Source organism: Rhinolophus hipposideros, assembly GCF_964194185.1.
Source record: "Rhinolophus hipposideros genome assembly, chromosome: 11".
In the NCBI taxonomy this organism is placed as follows: domain Eukaryota; kingdom Metazoa; phylum Chordata; class Mammalia; order Chiroptera; family Rhinolophidae; genus Rhinolophus; species Rhinolophus hipposideros.
In genome coordinates this window covers 57749828-57764543 of record NC_138057.1, presented here as the reverse complement: position 1 = coordinate 57764543, position 14716 = coordinate 57749828, and positions in this window count along the sequence as shown.

Here is a 14716-nt window from a genome sequence, read left to right as displayed (position 1 = left end):
CTGAGGGGTGACATCTTTCAAGTGTACAAGGAACATGTGAGTATGTATATAAACTTTTCCAAGAAGACAGGATTTTTCAAAACTTGTGTTAAAAGTAAGTGTACAATTTCTTTGCTTTTATACTTCCGAGCTAAACATGAAAATTTATTTAACACTATCTATTTGAATATCCCAATGTTTGTAATTCAAATTTATATTTGTTTTCATTATCCACTGTGCTCCAAGCATGAAAAAAAATTAGAATATATTTCCCCACAGTGTCCTCTCACTATTTGTTTTTCTTCCAGTATTTATATTTTTCTGTACAAGGCATAAAATAAACTGAATGTAAGCAGACTAGAGTAGTTCCTCAGTACTGGAACAAAAAATGTGGGAATTATATGAAATGTGCTGAAATGCTAAAAGGAGTTCTAAAGCAATAATACAAATTTTGGAGCATATCACTTTCTCTAAAGAGATATATTGGACATTTTTAAAGAGATTTGCATTTCAGAAGAGTTTTCTTGCAGTTAGCATGATCAGGGGCAAAGAAAACTTTAGTCAGAGTGGACAATTAGGACATTGCAACAAAAATCTAGGGGAGAGGTACTGTGACATGGACTAAAGGATTAGTAGTGGGGATGGATTGGATAGAACCTTTTCAAAAGACAGGAGGCAGGGTAAAACCTAACTGGATGCAAAATCACCAATAATGGCAAGTGGGGAAATCCTCTTTTGTTGTTCTTTCCTTACTTAGTATTGGACCATTACAGAAGAGCATCTGTTTTGATAAAAGTGACCTCAGGAGAATCATAGGCTTAACATCAATGAGTTTTGCTAAATGTTTATTTTAGGCAATGGGAATGAGAAATTCAGTTATTACAGATTATTTGGGGACTGATTAGGTGATAGACCTTTTCAGATTTTCTTTTCCAGTTTTCCCTGTGTTACTCATAATTGGTCATTTCCCTGCTCATTAATCTCCTTATCAGAGAGATGGAAATTGTTTGAAACTCCATCTTCAGATGCTGCATCCTGTCTGTATCTTGAGGTTTTGTTTTTATCTCTGTGGATTACAGTAATTCATTTTCTAGCATCAGAGTATTTTAGAGAAGGAACAGCTCTTGAAAAATCGTTTAATATAATGCTACTAAAAAAAATGTAAAATGATTTGTTCCCAAGTCACCTAGCTGGAATGGAAGGAAATAACTGGATCATAACCCACAACTCCTTAAAATTAATTTACCATTCCTTCCACTGAAGTCACTATCAGATTTTACTGCATTATTGTAACATTGAAAATTAGCATGAAATTGGTGCTTTGGGAATTCTGTAGGTTTATTTACATACAGTGCAGTTCCACATCACCTTCTCACGTCAGCTTAGGCTGCCTCTCATCAGACTTCAACCCTGCAGGTTCTATCTTTTTAAGCCTGGCAATAGAGTGGCAAACAAACTTCCAAGCTTCTCTTTTCTTTGGTTGTATCAAAACAAGCATGCATATTTTTTACTTTTTTAAATTACTTTTTAGTATTTTATAGATCATCACTGTAGGAAAATAAGAAATGAAAAAAGGAAGAGTTATTTAAAGATATGGCATTTATTTATTTATTTATTTATTCATTTATTTATTTATTTAGATGACATTGGTTAATAAACTTACATAGGTTTCAAGTGTGCAATTCTATAATACATTATTGTGTTTTGCTTTGTGTGTACACCACCCAAAGTGAAATTTGCTTCTGTCACCATATATTGACCCCCTTAACCCTCTTATACCATCCTTCCTCCACCTCTTACCCTCTGGTAACCACTAAATTGTTATCTATGTCTATGAGTTTTTGGTTTGTTTGCTTTTCTTGTTCATTTGTAGTTTTCAGTTTTATATCCCACATATGAATGAAATCACATGGTTCTTGACTTTTTCTGTCTGACTTTATTTCGTTTAGCATGATAATCTCAAGATCCATCCATGTTGTCGCAAATGGCAGTATTTCATGTTTTCTTATAGCCAACTATATTCCCGTGTGTGTGTGTGTGTGTGTGTGTGTGTGTGTGTGTGTATCACATCTTTATCCAATCATCCATCGAAGGACACTTTGGTTGTTTCCATGTCTTGGCCACTGTAAATAATGCTACAGTGAACATAGGGTACATATATCTTTACAGACAAATATTTTCAGAATTTTGTGGTTGATACCCAGAAGAGGGATTGCTGGGTCGTATGGTAGTTCTAATCTTAATTTTCTGAAGAACCTTGTTAATGTTTTCCATAGTGGCTGTATCAGTTTACATTCCCACCAGCAGTGTATAAGCGTTTCTTTTTTCTCTACAACCTCTCCAGCATTTGTTACTTCTTGTCTTGTTGATAATACCCATTATAACAGGTGTGAGGTGGTGTTTTATTATGGTTTTCATTTGCATCTCCCTAATAGCTAGTGAAGTTCAGCATCTTTTTATATATCTGTTGGACATTTGCATGATTTCTTGGGAGAAATGTCTGTTCAGATCCTCTACCCATTTTTTAATTGGGTTCTTTGTTTTATTTATTTATTTATTATTTTATTTTGTTTATTTGTTGTTGTTGAGTTGTATGAATTCATTATATGTTTTGGATATTAGCCCATTATTGAAGGTGTTGTTTGCAAATACTTTGTCCCATTCAGTTTTTGCCTCTTTGCTTTGTTAATGGTTTCTTTTCCTGTGCAGAAGCTTTTTAGTTTTATATAGTTTCATTTATTTATTTTTGCTTTTACTTCCCTGCTTTGAGGTCAAATTCATAAAACCCTTTCTGAGACCAAGCTCCATACATTTTGTACCTATGATTTCTATGCATTTTATTTTTTCAGGTCTTATGTTTAGGTCTTTAATCCCTATTGAGGTAATTTTGGTACATAATGACAGATAGCACTCTAATTATCATGCTTTTGTACATGACTTTCCAATTTTCCCAGCACCATTTATTGAAGAGGCTTTCTTTTCTCCATTCTATGATTTTGATTCCTTTGCTGAAAATGATTTGCCCATATATAAGCAGGTTTATTTCTCAGTTCTCAGTTCTATTCCATTGCTTTGTATGTCTGTTTTGATTATTGTTTTTTAATTTCAAATTTATACTTTGAAGTCGGGGAGTGTGATACCGCTGGCCTTGTTATTTTTCTCAGTGTTGCTTTAGCTTTTTGGGGTCTTTTGTGATTCCATACAAATCTGACGATTTTGTTATTGTTGTTGTTCTATTTCTTTAAAAATACCATTGGATTTTGATGGGGATTTCATTAAATCTGTATATTGCTTTGGGTAATATGGCCATTTTAACTATCTTGATTATTCCAGTCCATGAACTCGGAATATCCTTCCATTTCTTTGTGACTCCTTCAGCGTATTTTAATAATGCATTATAGTTTTCAGTGTGTAGGTGCTTCACATCCTTTGTTTATTCCTAGATATTTTATTCTTTTTGTTGAAATTACAAATGGAATTTTTTTCATTTCTTTTTCTGAAATTGTATTGTTAGTATGTAGGAATGCAATGGGTTTTTATACATTGATTTCATACCCGGCAAATTTACTGTATCTGTTTATTGTTTCTAATAGTTTTTTGGTGGAGTCTTTAGGTTCCCATCTTGAGATGGTAAAGTGGAGATTTCCAAACTGGAGATTTCATTGAACTTTTACTCACTTTTTAATTTTTTTTTTTATTTCTACATTTGGAACTCTCATATGCTCCCTTTCTTCTAACCACAACCCTCCTCATTACTCCAGAATTCAGTTGGGAAAATAATACATGACCCTTTCTTCTAGCTTGACTCCCATACTGGGTGGCATACACTTATTTGGGAGACAAAAGATTCAAATTTAAAACTTGGCAGAAAAGGGCAAGAAGATAACAGTAGCAGAGGCATAAGGTGTTTTTTTGTTTGTTTGTTTGTTTTTGTTTTTGTTTTGCTTCATGGTGTGTGCATGTATATGCATGTATTTCAAAGTGACAGAGTATATTTTCATATGTTGGACAAAATAATTGTTTTTGAATCAAATTAAATTGAATAGCTTCTCAATCTTAAAAAAGTGCATTGTAGGCAAAGCTTCACTGAAAATCCTATTATAATAAGACAGTAACTATTCTGAATCCTTAGGAGAGGTGAGCGTGATTAATTTAAACGTATAATAGTTAATTTCCATTGAGGAGGGGGCAAAGAGCTAAACCTCTAACTTAAGTGCTGAAGTAGTTTACTGAGAAACACTGTACCGCCTGGGAGTATTTCTTGGGGAGCAAAGCCTGACTCTTGTTTAAAAATACTGTTGTAATGGCTGGTACGCTCATTTAGTTAATCAGCCTGGAAATGTTTGCAGTCAGAAACAGAGCAATATACATGGAACACTAGGGTGGTTTCTAAATAGGGTAAATAGGATTCCTTCAAATCAAATGCTGTGTTGCCTATAGAAGAAGGAGCTAAATCTTTTAACATTTCCACATGTTATTGTTGCAGGATAGTTATTTCAGATGAATCATTGATTTTTAGGGCCTGAGGTAGATCAGTTCAATTGGGTTAACATTGATTGATCATACCTGGTGGCCTTCTAATATGTGAAGGTTAGTGGATTGCATCCCAGGAGAAGAATCTTACATTGCTAAGGTAAGAGCATATGTGTAGGCAAGCTTTTTAACCCATAGCAATAATTAATGGGTCCTGGATTTCATCTGGTATTGACCAAGGTGTTACTGTCTGCTCTGAGGCTACAGACAAAAGCTGTTTTCCATGTCAGCCTTCATGGATATATACCATAGGCCTCAAAGGGATTAGGTCAGTAAACACTGTTGGATTTATAAAATCTCACATCACTCAAAAACCATCCTTAAGCATCTGCATAACTGAGGGTTGACTAGTGATATAATCACTTTATAAGTGTAAGATGTATAAGGCAAGGCAATGCCTTACTACAAAGATTTCTTAGAAAAAAATTACATAGTCAAATGATCAGTTAATGTTCTCAATTAGGGGTCTGCAAACTTTTACTGTAAAGGGCAAAAAATAAATATTTTAAGGTCTATGGGTCATAAGGTATGTATTGCCACTATGAAACTCTGCCATTCTATGATGAAAGCAGCCAAAGACACTATATAAACAAATAGTGTAGCTGTATTGACTTACAGAATTTATTTAGAGACAGAGGGCAGGATATGACAGAGGGGCAGATATGGGTGGAGGTCATAACAGAAGTGATGTGTGACATGGAGCCTTTCTGTTGTAATCACAAAATATGGTGAATGCTGCTGTCAAGTGCCACCCAGTGGAAAGGCAGGGATGTTCAATATGGGAAGCCGTGCTGTTAGTAACAGTGTGAGACGAGTTTCAACTTGCTCGGTGCAGTCAGTCAGGTGTAAGCTACAGTTGAGAGGTGTGTTTTAAAGTGTGCCACAAATCAACCTCCATCATGACAATGCTCCGTGTCACATATCGTTTCTGGTATGGTAATTTCTGTCAAATAAAAACATTATGGTGTGTCCTTATCCACCTTATTTACCAGATCTAGCACCGTGCAACGTCTGGCGCTTCCCCAAAGTCAAAATGATTCAGGACATCCAGTCAGCCATGACAGCACAACTAAAGACACTCAAGAAAGAGAACTTCCAGAACTGCTTCAGAGAGTAGCAAGGACGATGGGATAATTGTGTTTGAAGCAAGGGGGCTTATTTTGAGGGCGATTAATGGCAATGTGTCTTTTACTGCAATCAATTTTTTTAACGTAAACATTCACTGTATTTTTTTTAATCGTATCTTATAAATGTGAAGTAGGAGGGTTGGGGACTGCGAGAAATTCAGGTCTATTCACAGTAGCTTTATGCTGTCATTCTCCTCAATACAAACCTGGTGACTGCCTTGTGTTATGTAAAGCAGTGACACTAGTACAGCAAGCTGCTAAAGGGGATGGTACTGCTAAGAGAAGGTACTATGAAAGATTTAGTTTCAGTTGTAGAGAAAGTAAGTCTCCCAGGGAATTTAGCCAGGCATATGTCTGAGAAATGTAATCCATGTTTTCTTTAAACAATCACTGAGTTACACTAATACCCTGTCCTAAAAGAGAGCATTATAACTAAAGGACAGATTTAGGCCCCATTCTAAACTTACTTGTATGATGTTTCTGTTCCTGACATGCCATCATACCACCAAATATTTTGGCTGTCTATTTTGGGCCAGGCAGCGGGTGAGGCATATAAAAGTAATGGTAAGCAAAACACAGTCCTTTTCCATCATGTATTCAAACTATCATAAATACACATATACTATAATTAAGATAATGGTCCTATTATTAAAAAGACCGAATGTACAGATTGCATATTGAGGACTTATCAGATATGTTAATTAACTAGATGACGGGGAATCCTTCAACAATGACCATATATATATATACATATATATACATACATATATATACATATATATGTATATATACATATATACATACATATATATACATATGTGTGTGTGTGTGTGTGTATATATATATACATATATATATATACACACTGTGTTTCCCCAAAAATAAGACCTAGCGAACCATCAGCTCTAATGCATCTTTTGGAGCAAAAATTAATATAAGACCCGGTATTATATTATATTGCATTATATTATATTATATTATATTATATTATATTATATTATATTATATTATATTATATTATACTGGGTCTTATAGTAAAATAAGACCGGGTTTTATATTAATTTTTGCTCCAAAAGATACATTAGAGCTGGTGGTCTGGCTAGGTCTTATTTTCAGGGAAACATGGTAGATATGTCTATATAGATATATATCTATAAACACCATGATTTTAGTGATGATTAAAAAAAACTTACCAAAGAAAATCTTACAATTTGTTAATTGTACCTAAATAAAGCTGAAATTTAAAAAATAAAGTTCTACCAGAAAAGAAAAAAGTGAGTTTTCACTGAATCCTGCAAATACCCTATACAATAGTTATTGTTAATAATCCATTTAAACAGAGTAACTGAGTGTAAAGAATTTCACTAACTTTTATTCTAAAAATCTTTGCACTATTTTTTTTACTTTATATTTTTTAAGCTTCTTTTTTATTAAATTTATTGGATTTACACTGGTTAGTCAAATTATCTGTTTCAAGTATACAATTCTATAATACGTCATCTATATATTGCATTGTGTTTACCACCCAAAGTCAGTTCCCCTTCCATCACCGTATATTTGACTCCCTTTACCCTATTCTACCCCCACCCTTACCCTCTCATAACCACTAAACTGTTGTCTGTGTCTATGAGTTTTTGTTTGTTACTTTCTTTGTCTGGTTTGTTTGTTGTGTTCAGTTTCATATCTCACATATGAGTGAAGTCATAATGGTTCTCAACTTTTTCTGTCTGGCTTAAGACAGAAAATCTTAAGACCCATCCAAGATACGAAAAGATGAAAAACTGTAATTTTTATTCTGTACCACTAGTGAGCTGAGCCTAAAGTACCAGGAGTAAACATAGAGTAAGGCAGATGCTGGAGAATGTAGGAATTAGTGAGATTTGGGTTTTTCCTAAGGGAAGTATCAAGCGATTAAAAAGTTCTAACCATAGAAGTTGCAAAATCTGAATAACACTTTAAAAGGACCTCCTAGAAGTTTTGAGGAGCTTTAAGGACTGATTATAAACTGGTACAAATGGATTTGAGAAGACAGTTTAGAAGGCTACTTTTGGGAAAAGTGTGATTTGAAATTTGAATTCATGGGCCTGGTAGTAAGAAAGAGGTAATAAAATGATATCAGGTCTCTGAATGAGCAAATGGATGGGCACAAGTATGCATTAATAAATTGAAAAAGCTTGGCAAAGAAAGCTCAATTTTTGTGTGTGTGTGGAATATATATATTTTTAGGGAGGAGTGGATTCCCTCTTCTAAACATAAGACCTGTGTATAACAGGGATTAATAAGGGCTTGCTGTGTTTATAATTTTATTTCCATAATATATGGATTCTGAAGAATTCTAAGATTCCAAATAGTTGTCTTTCAACCCAGAAGTTTACTTTTTTCTTTCAAGCAAAGTTCTGTTCACTATGGACATTTAATAATGTCACTTTGTTTGTTCTTCAGTAACAGTAATGTGACATTTGTTGGGATACATCAATGACTTTGATATTAGAATTGTGCTCTTGCGTTTTTCTTCAGTAGTAGCATTGTTTTTCTAATCCATAGAACAAAATAATTTGAGCACAGAAATTCAAGTTATGATGAGTAAAATTATTTTCAAGGACTTATCTCTTTTTAACTGAGTCTATACCATCTGTTCTCTTTTCTTTACATGTTTAAGATGTATATAATTAACTGAGCAATCATGTCATAAAAGAAAGGATACGGATGATTTCAGTGCGTTCTGATACTCTGTATGTATCACATCTGTTCTGAGAGATTTTCTTCCAAGCACATGTTTCAGGTACAGATCATAGGAAACATGTCTGTCTTTGATCAACCCTTTCTGAAATAAACAGAAAACAGAAACAAATTTAAGGATTCTATTTCCATTGAAAACACACAGTAAGTTATGGACAAGATTAGGGTCACTAGCTGCTTATATTATTCACAGCACAAACAGCATAAGAGAGTGCATTTTATCTTCAGGTTTATTTATCTGTCATAACTCAGTAGTGCTACCAAACTTATTCTCCAACTTGACATGGTTTTCCTTTCTCTAGCATTTATAATATGCTCTTTTGTTCTGCTTGAAACAGCCTCATGGATTTGAAAATTGTCTCTCTATAAAGCACATCTTTGCAATCGTGTGATACTCACCTGATATTTATCACAACATAGTATATTTTTACTGCAATTATTTATCCATGTCCAACAATAAACCATAAACTCTGTTAAACTACAGGTTATCTTTCATGTGTAGCTTTATGTCCTAAAAAAATAAATTATAGTATATGCTCAAAAATTTGGTGTACCAATTTAATTAATAGCGACCATCATTATTACTGACCTTGAACAAAAGATAACGTAAGTAAAACTGCAAAAAGTCCACTGACCTATTAATATCTGAAGATGAGCCTAGTACAGTATATAGCTTTGCACAGAAGATTTTTATGTTTGTGGGTAAAATGGGAGATATCCCTTCAAATGTAAACTTCAATATTGCAAAGAAAATAGAAATATATGTGGGACCTTTCAAATTCAGAATTTTTAAAAAAATGTAGACCTGTGTTTGATAAAAAATAAAATCTAGGGTTACATGATAGGGCATTTTTAAGGAAATTGTAATTAGTGAGCTTTAAAAGTACCAACATTGTGGAAGAGGGACACTATATTTAATAATAAAAGAAAAAGTAAATAAATTGGAGTATAGAAAAAATAAATAAATTGGAGTATAGAACCATTGCCTTTCTTATTTTAGAGTAAAATAAGACCTGGAAAGTTAAAACCAAAATCATTAGCTTTGCTGTGAAATGCAGTCAGCTATAGGCAGAAATGTATCCCTGACATGCAAAAGCAAAAGATAAAAAAGAATAATAGATTGCCAAAGGCTATTCTTTCATATCCCTTCAAAACAGCCCCCTCCAGTTAACTTCTGCTTACATTATATATGTTCTGTCTCTTTCATTTCTTTTTAAAAATTATTTATTTATTTTTATCAGTTACAGTTGACGTTCGATATTATTCTATAGTAGTTTCAGGTGTACAGTGATCTCCCTGATCAGTCTCGTACCCACCTGGCACTTTACAGTTGTAGTAACATTATCGACTATATTCTTTATGCTATACTTTACATTCCCGGCGACCATTTTGTAACTACCGATCTGTATTTCTTACTCTCTTCACCTTTTCACCAAGTTCCCCAACCTCCCTCTCCTCTGGCAACCATCAGTTTGTTCTCTGTATCTGTGAGTCTGTTTCTATTTTGTTTGTTCATTTATTTTGTTTTTTATGTTCCACATATAAGTCAAATCATATGGTATTTGTCTTTCTCAGTATGACTTATACCCTCTAGGTCCATCCATGTTGTCACAAATGGCAAGATTTCATTATTTTTTGTGGCCAAGTAATATCCATTGTATATATGTACCATCTCTTCTTTGTCCAATCATCAGTTGATGGGCACTTGGGTTGCTTCCATATCTTGGCTATGTAAACAGCACTGCAGTGAACACACCGTGTCTCCCCAAAAATAAGACCTAGCCAGATCATTAGCTTTAATGCATCTTTTGGAGCAAAAATTAATATAAGACCCGGTCTTGTATTATATTATATTGTATAAGACCGGGTCTTATATTAAAATAGACAGGGTATTATATTATTATGTGATGTGATGTGATGTGATGATGTGATGTGATGTGATTGATGTGATGTTATGTGATTGATGTGATGTGATGTGATGTGATGTGATGTGATGTGATGTTATACCTAGTATTACATTATATTAAAATAAGATTGGGTCTTATATTAAGTTTTGCTCCAAAAGACGCATTAGAGCTGATGGTTCGGCTAGGTCTTATTTTCGGGGAAACACGGTCGGTGTGCATATTTCTTTTCAAATTAGTGTTTTGGATTTCCTTGGGGAAATACTCAGGAGTGGAGTTGCTGGGTCATAAGGTAGTTCTATTTTCAATTTTGAGGAACCTCCAAACCATTTTCCACCAATTTGCAATCTCACCAACAAGTACATGAGGGTTTCCTTTCCGCAACATCCTCACCAACACACTTATTTTTTGCTTTACTAATGACGGCCATTCAGACAAGCATGAGGTGATAACTCATTGTGATTTTAATTTGCATTTCTCTGATTATTAGTGACTTTGAGCGTCTTTTTGTATGTCTATTGGCCATGTGTGTCTCCTCTTCAGAGAACTGTCTATTCAGGTTCTCTGCCCATTTTTTTTTTATTTATTGGACTTCTTGTTTGTTTTAGTTGTTGATGTTGAGTTGTATGAGTTCTTTATAAGTTTTAGATATTAACCCCTGATCAGATGTATCATCAATGAATATTTTCTCCCATTCAGTAGGCTGCCTTTTTGTTTTGTTGGTGGTTTTCTTTGCTGTGCATAAGCTTTTTAAATTTGCTGTAGTCCCATTTGTTTATTTTTTCTTTTGTTTCCCTTGTCCAAGGGGATAGATAAGAAAAAATACCACTAAGAGCAATGTCAGAATTTAATGCCTATGGTTTCCTTAGGAGTTTTATGGTTTCAGGTCTTAATTTGTCTTTAATCCATTTTTAGTTTATTTTTGTATATGGTATACGAATGTGGTCTAGTTTAAATTTTTTGCATGTATCTGTCCAGTATTCCCAATACCATTTATTGAATAGACTATCTTTTCCCAACTGTATGTCCCTGCCTCCTTTGTCATAGATGAAATGACCATACAGATATTGATTTATTTCTGGGCTCTGTATTCTGTTCCATTAATCTATGTGTCTGTTTTTATGTAAGTGCCATGCCTTTTTGATTACTGTAAACTTTATATAATTTGATACCAAGTAGCGTTACACATCCAATTTTGTTCTTTTTGTTCAAGATCACCATTGCTATTCGGGGTCTTTTGTGGTTCCATATAAATTTTAAAATTGTATATTCTAGTTCTGTGAGAGATGCCATTAGGATTTTTATAAGGATTGCATTGGCTGTATAGATTGCTTGGGGTAGTATGAACATTTTAACAATGTTAATTCTTCTTATCCAGGAGTACAGTATATGATTCTATTTATTTCTATCTTCTTCAATTTTTTTCTTCAGTGTATTATAGTTTTCTGAGTATAGGTCTTTTGCCTTCTTGATTAAATGTATTCCAAGGTATTTTATTTTTGACACAACTGTAAAAGGGATTGTTTTCTTAATTTCTCTTTCTGATAGTTCATTGGTGTATGAAAATGCACCTGATTTCTGAATGTAAATTTTGTATCCTGCTACTTCACTATATACATTTATCAATTCTAAAGTATTTTGGTGGAATCTTTCAGATTTTCTATATATAGTACCATGTCATGTACAAATAATGACAGTTTTACTTCCTCTTTTCCAATTTAGATGCCTTTTATTTCTGATCTGATTTCTGTGGCTAGGGCTTCCAAAACTATGTCGAATAAACGTAGGTTTATTGTGTATGGCCTTTATTATGGTGAGGTATGTTCCCTCCATTCCCACTTTGCTGAGAGTTTTTATCATAAATGGATGCAGGTTTTTGTCTAAAGTTTTTTTCTGCATCTATTAATATGATTATATGATTTTTAGCTTTCATTTTGTTTATATGATGTATCATATATATACCATACAAACATACATGTATGTATATCATGATCCAAATGTATGTTTTACATCCACAGCTTACTGAAATTTGCTGTAGTATTTAACCTTGGTTAAGAGGGAGATTCATAGCAGTACAGACCTACCTCAAGAAAAAGAAAACTCTTCAAACAAATAATCTATCCTTACACTTAAAGGAATTGGAAAAAGAACAGCAAACAAAGCCCAAAGTGAGTACAAGGAAGGAAATAATAAAGATCAGAGCAGAAATAAATGAAATAAAAAACAAATACAAAAGATCAATGAAACCAAGAGCTGGTTCATTGAAAAGATAAGCAAAAGTGATAAACCTTTAACTAGATCCATCAAGCAAAAAAGAGAGAAAACCCAAATAAGTGAAATAAGAAAACGCACATCTAATATCATACTCAACAGGGAAAAGCTAAAAACATTCCCCTTAAGATCAGGAATAAGACAAGGATGCCCACTTTCACCTTGTTATAGATTGCTTGTTTGATTTCTATTTTAATTTGGTTTGTTTGGCACTTGCTTGTGTTGTATTATCTCTAATGAAAATTACAGTAATTATCCTATTTTCACTAGTAGAGTATACCTAATACTTAGAACCAAAATGTAAATCGAACTAGAAACAAATAACAAATATATGTGTGTATATATATGTGTGTGTTTGTGTGTGTGTGTGTGTGTGTGTGTGTGTATGTATGTATGTGTTTCAAATATCTTGCACAAAGCTAAGGAATCCACAAAACCCAAAAATATAGTTAAAATATAATTGTGGAGAAATAGGTGAACTTCAAAGTTTAATTATAATCTTAGACTTTCTACCAAATTCTGTAGACTTTGAGGTTCTCTTTTTACAGTTTTGAGAGATGTATACAATAGAATATAAACATGAGGACTCACCAAAAATGATAATCTAATAATTTGCTTTTGTATAAAACCCCCAAAAACATTCGTCTCATTTTAAGATTGAATGGAAAATAAACTCAATATGGTAAAGGGAATAGGAAGGAAATCCTTTGTCTCTTCAGTAGAAATAAAGTCAAAAGTGATAATTGATTATCACAAGTCAAATTTTGTAAGGTTTTTCAATCATTCACCAAAATTCAAACTACATGTGTATTCTGTGAAAAACAAAACAACAACCAAAAGAATCCCTCAAAATTTAGTTAATTTGATTTTTGCTTAAATGTGCCAACAGGAACAAGTAAATATTATAAAGAACACAAAGAAGACAAGTTTACTTCATAATTGTAGCAAAATAAGTAAAGAAGCACAGTAAACAATATCCAACAGAAACAGGCACATGCAAATTTCAGATATTAACATTTCCTAATAGCAGATTATCTTTTGGAATGTGAGGTTGAGCACAGTGTAGCCCATATGTAGTAGAGGGAAATCAGAGGTACATAATATAGCTCCAGCAGGCACTTTTCACTGTGGTATGACAAACCCTGTAAGGTAACAGCATTGAAATAATGTATCTGACTCAGTTTGTACAATATGGTTGACCCTCAGCAAGTTCCTTCTTCCATCCCGACTCAATTTATCCATATATAAAAGGAAGGATTTTGGATTAGAGGATGTAGTAAAACCTTCCCAGGTCTACCTTTCTGTTCTTTGAAAGTCAATATTTTGCTTATTCATTTCAGCCTGTTCACGTATGTGAAAGCTTGGAACTGGGTAAGCAGAGACAAGCAGCAATTAGATATGACTTAACAGAAAAAATAAAATCAATAATTAACCCCAAATTGGATGCTTTAAATATTATGCATGTCCTTTGTTTCTCTTCTGGGGGAAAATGTTTGTGAAGACAAAGAGAAAAGATATGAGAAAAACAAATGAGAGCCTCTGGGGAGCAGCAAGAAGAAACATAGTAGGCGAAAAAGGTAGTGGAGAGAGCATTAAATTTTTGTGAAAGGGTTTAAAAGATTGTAAGGTTTGTTGAGCTTTAAAAATTAAATTTGATGAATGCTGCAAATATGTTCTTAAGTGCAAGATGACTTTAGTTTTTATACAGTGGATTAGTAAGTAAAATTACCCTCTGTGCTCTATCTCTATAACTCTGCTTGCATATTCGCAGAACCCCAAAGATGACCTTCCTATTTCTACATAAACAGAAATTTCTGTTCTCAATTTTTAAAAATACTTAGAGTTAGTATTAACATAACTCAAGGTCACAAATTTCTGTTTTTTATCATTTGCCTCTGTTATCTGTTATTTTATTACCCCTGCAATTTTATCTGCTTGTCTGCTTCAGTGTACATCCAGAAAAATAATTTTTTAATCATTCCTCACCACTACCTGTATGTTTCTCTCTCTAATAAAACTCAACACAGAGAAATAGAGCCAAAGCATTAGCACCGAATAGAGCTCGGTTATCTTGTCCAACATTTTACAGTTGGAGAATGAGACAAAAGTAAAAAATAACTTACTGAACTTCATTCAATTACTAGCAACAAAACTAGAACAAGA